Genomic DNA, 5,369 nt, shown 5'->3' with positions numbered 1-5,369 from the left:
ATTTCATCCTGGGCCAATGTAGACAGTCCTTGATTACTGATCCCCCCCCCCATTAGAAGCTAAGATGGGTGGTAGAGCATATGAGAAGTCATCTGCTATGGTGGTCCTGAGTTTGAAGAGCCATAGCTGCGCCTAACTCAGTGTGGCCTTGAGCAAACAGGTCATTTCCCATCTGTTTACTCAGCTTAAAATGACTGACAGGGTTGAGCTCAGTGGGCTCTAAGGTTTCTTCCAGGTCTGAGAGCCTCTCCTTCAGCTTTCCTGTAGAATTCCTGCAGCCTCCAGAACCTCCAAGTAATGCCACACCCAGAACCCAGTGCTTCCTGCAGGGCCTGGAAGTTGATAGTTCTTACCAGGCAAAGAGGAGCAGAGGCCTGGGTCCACACCATGGCTCCTCAAGGACTGTACCAACCCCAGCATTCTCTCCAGAGCACCTTAACAACCTCACCTCTAACATCCTTTCTGAGAACAGATTAGATTATCTCTCAAAGGAGTTTGCCACTCACCTACCTCGTCTTCTACTCTTTCCCTTCTTGGGGTATGTATTCCTTATACCCAAGTGTAGCCTTTGCTTTTCTCATTGCCCCAGGGATGAGACATCGGCAAAATGTGAGCTGTTCTTAAAATTGTCTTAAAATTTCAACTGAAAAGAGAAGTTCACTTCACAGACTTCATGAGACTTTCATTCTCCTACAAGAAGAGATCTGATGGGCCTGGGTTTACTGAAGCTGAAAGCCAGAGCATAGCAGGAGAGGGCAAGAATTTTACAACATCTTGAAACCCAGGGTCAAAGGCACCTATCACGGGTACGTGGAATTCCAGCTGAACTCCATTAGGTCCTAGGAATGCCTGAGGAAGCAGAGGTCCAGGTGCTCAAGATGACAGATGGCCATACTTTGGCACAATAGGGTAATTGTGCAGGTGAGAGCTACTAGCTCAGTCAACCAGAAGAGGCCAAGGTTGCCCAAGGAAGTCCTTGAGCAAGGTGGCATTATGAATTATAGGCCAAGAGGATTTTAGTAGGCAGAGTCTGGGGGTAGGCTAGAAGCACTGGGAATACAAAAGGTTGAGTAGCGCTTCTCTATTTATTTTTTTTTAAGATTTTATTAGGGATTGGGGGGATGGGAACAGCACTGGGGAACTGGGGGAAGGGGAACAGACAAGTTGCTGTCGTTTTGTTCTTCAGTCTAGTTGTGGAGGACGTTGCTTCACTGGCCCAAGTTGGCACCATCATTGCGCTCTTCCCGGGCGAGGCAGATCAGTCGCCGGCTTCTGGATGGCCGCTCACGGCGGCTGCTGGCCACTCACGGTAGCCCATGGCAACCCACTGCCACAGGGGCTGCAGCCTATGCCGTTGACGGGGACTCATGGCAGCCCAGCTCCAGGTTGAGCTGTTGTTCAGCATCTTAGCTGTAGAGGGCAATGTCACTGGCCTTCATATGTGGGATCTGACCCGGGGCCCTCTGGCGTCCCAAGCCAGTTCTTAACCAATACGCCACTCGGCCGGCCCTCTCTCTTTATTAAAATTGTTTCTTCTGCCTAGATAGTAACCTTCCTCTCCTCCTTCAAGACCCCTCAAACTGTCCCCTCAAGAAGCCCCCCTTGATCCTCTTCCATACAAGACTGGTAGCCCCTCCTTTGCCTCCCAAGGATCACTTACCCATCCCAACACTGGTGTAATTCAATGTAATTTTTGTGAGATTGTCACCCACTAAGTTCAGACCGAAAGCAGTGACATGATCAAAGAAACAGCCCACCACCAAAAGCTAATTTAAAAATAACTCTCAGACAATGTTAAAGTGATACTAGCAGTACCTGAATTCCTCCCACAAACCCTCAACCGTTCTCTACTTTTGTTGTTTTCTACTTTTAAAAAAAATAAAAATAACTGTCCAGTTCTAGCCCTTAGTCTTTGGAAAGAAAAGAAACTCAGAGGGCACCCAGGCTGCTGGGCTTCCTTGACCTTGAACTCAGCACCAGCCACAGGACAAGCAGGAAGGCTATGGAGAGAGAGAAAGGATAAGGGAAATAGGCTTAAGAACATGCATGCTTTTCAAAAACCATTTGAATAGCTTTTAGTGCCCCACCTAATTTTAGCTCTAGTTGGAGCATATGCACTTGAACCAAATTGCATCCAGGCAACTCCTGCCACCAGACAGAGCAGAGGAAGAGCAGCATGGGAGCCGAGAGGCCCCCTCCCCCCCAAGAGCATTCTCTCTCCAAACAGCTCAGAAAAGGAGGGAGCAGAGACCGAGTTCAGCCTTCAGGCTTTAGATGCCACCTACTGGCAAGAAGGCTTAGTGCAGGGACTCGCTGGTGTAGAGCAGGGGAAGGAGATAATTCAGGATGGTAAGGGAGATGGAATAATTAAGGCTGAAACCCACATTTCTGTTTAGTTAACTGGGTGTATGGTGATGCTCTTCAGTGGGATTGGGAAGCTGACAGCACCAGGTTTGGGTGGAGGAGGATGAGGCTGTTTTTTTAACATGTTGAGGTGCCTGAGCGACATCCTGGTGGAAGTATCTAGAAGGTAGTTAGATAAAAGAATCTGGACCCAGGAGGGAGGTGTAGGGTGGAAATATGGTTTGGAAATCTTCTGGAAATCTGGGTTCTCCAATTTCAAGGCCAACTAACCATGAACATATAAGTCTGAATCAGTTTCCCAACTAAAATCCTAATACCAGCTCCATTCTTCCCCAAGGGAAGCTGGGAATAGAGACCATCAAAGTGGAAGGACTTTGAATCAAAGAACCTGTACTTGGTAGGAAATCCATGAGACAGACACGTTTGGTCGAAAGGGCTGCAAGTACCCCGTGTCCTTATCTTTCTAGTCTCCAGCCTCTGGCCCGCCCTAGGGGTCGAGAGTTCCTTCTCTAGGGAAAAAAAAAGAGCAAAGGATCTAAAATGAAGATCCAGGGCCGGCTGAGTGGCGCGGTGGTTAAGAGCTGACTTGGGAGGCAAGAGGGCCCCGGTTCGGATTCCACATATGAGGGCCAGTGACACTGCCCTCCACAGCTAAGATGCTGAACAACAGCTCAGCCTGGAGCTGGGCTGCCATGGGTCGCCGGCGACGGCATAGGCTGCAGCCCCTGCTGCAGTGGGTTGCCATAAGCTACCATTAGTGTCCAGCAGCTGGCATGAGCGGCCAGCAGCTGCCGTGAGCGGCCGTCCAATGGCGGGTGACTGATCTGCCTCGCCCGGGAAGAGCGCAACGATGGTGCCAACTTGGGCCAGTGAAGCAACATCCTCCACAACTAGACTGAAGAACAAAACAACAGCAACTTGTCTGCTCCCCTTCCCCCAATTCCCTAATAAAATCTTTTAAAAATAAATAAATAAATAAATAAAATGAAGATCCAAAGATGCTATGGGGAAGTATTCATGTGTTTGTTTTACAAATAATTTATTACAGTTCAAATTGAAAATTCAATTACCTATCATTCACACTCTTGGGTGAATTTTCACCATCTTCATTGTGAGATTTAGGTTTTCTTTTTTTTTTTTACATAGGTAAACATGGTTCCAAAATCAAGCTTACATAAAAAGGCGTACATTGGAAAATCTCCCAACCATTCCCCCAGCTTCACAGTATGCTATTGTACACCATAGTTTAATCAATAAGGGTAGTTTATTCAGGGAGAGATTTTGGAGCCTGGAGTTCTCTGAAAGGAAGGCCTTGGTGGGTCACATTTGACAGCAAGGGACACTGGGGAGGCAGGGAGCAAAAAAGCACAGGACAAGAAGTGGGGGATACTCCACTGACTTGAAGATCTTTTCTGAAGCCTTAGGAAGGAATTTATCCCTCAGGCTAGCTCAGGGAAACTCCAGATAAAGTGGGGAGAGAGAAACTCTGGGATCCATTTATTCTATTCATTTAACCAATATGTATTGAGCCCATAGTAGGTATCAGGCCCTGTGCCCACGGGGAACGTGAAGGCAAATCTCCATCTTGGTTTAGCTGGAGACAGGTGTTCCAGCTGTGCCAGGCAGTGAAGGGGAGTGTCCATAGAGGAGCCAGGACTAAGTGCTATGGGAATTCAAGGCAGGGAGAGCTCATGGAGGAGGAGGCCCTTTCTCAGACTGTGATGCTGGCTCAGATGTCATCTCCCCCAGCAAGCCTTTCTAATCCCACATACACAGCTAGCAGGTCCCTCTGCTAAGCCTCCTCTGGAGTTTACATACAATCCCACTGTTGGACTTACCCAGTGTCCTCTAATTCTTTCAGTATCTATCTACCTTACTAGACTGTGCGCTCCCTGATGTCAGGTTCTGTCCTTTATTCATGGTGCATCTCTGAACCCCTACAGCTCTGCACAGTGCCTGCCTTTCACAAGACATCTGACTATGAATTCTACCTTTCACAGGGAGGACAGAGTTTAAGCTAAACATTGAAGAACAAGTTAAACTTGGAGAGACAAAAAATATCTTTCCAGGGCCGGCCAAGTGGCTCATTGGTTAAGAGTTGGCTTGGAAGCACGAACTCTAAGCAGCAGGGCCCCAGTTCGGATCCCACATGAGGGCTAGTGACGCTGCACCCTCTACAGCTAAGATGGTGAACAACAGCTCGACCTGGAGCTGGGCTGCTGTGAGGCAACGGCATAGGCTGCAGTGGGGTTGCAGTGAGCTGCCATAAGCTACCGTGAGTGGCCAGCAGCCGTCGTGAGCTTCCTAGAGCTGCCGTGAGTGGCCGTCCAATGGCCGGCAACCGATCTGCCTCAGCCGGGAAGAGCGCAGTGATCACAATACCAACATGGGCCAGTGAAGCGATGTCCTCCACAACTAGACTGAAGAACAAAAGGACAGCAACTTGTCTAATTCCCTTCCCCGATTCCCCAATGCTGTTCCCTCCCCCAATTCCCCAATAAAAGCTTTTAAAAAAAAAAAAAGAAAATATCTTTCCTTAATTAAGGAAGACAGGCAGATAGATAGATAAGGGCAGGGCAAAATGAATCTTATAGAGATGGGGAGGGACAATAGATTAAAGCATGTTAAGATCAGACTCTGTCCCCAGAAAAGAGAATTCTGGTGGCGAGTGGTCACCTAATACAAGGGTGGTTTCAGCTCTAGAAGCAAAATGAGATGCTGAGATTCACTTGAAGATTCATTTTCCCGGTGACTTCTGGGTACCTGTAGAGGCAATTAAGAATTTTGTCTCCGGGCCGGCCGAGTGGCGCGATGGTTGAGAACTCGCTTGGGATGCCAGAGGGCCCCTGTTCGGATCCCACATGTGAGGGCCAGTGACACTGCCCTCCACAGCTAAGATGCTGAACAACAGCTCAACCTGGAGCTGGGCTGCAGCCTCTGTGGCAGTGGGTTGCCATGGGCTACCGTGTGTGGCCAGCAGCCAGCGTGTGTGGCCAGCAGCCAGC

The sequence above is a fragment of the Hipposideros armiger genome, unplaced genomic scaffold, assembly GCF_001890085.2.
Source record: "Hipposideros armiger isolate ML-2016 unplaced genomic scaffold, ASM189008v1 scaffold_15, whole genome shotgun sequence".
NCBI lineage: Eukaryota > Metazoa > Chordata > Mammalia > Chiroptera > Hipposideridae > Hipposideros > Hipposideros armiger.
This window is presented reverse-complemented; position numbering follows the sequence as displayed.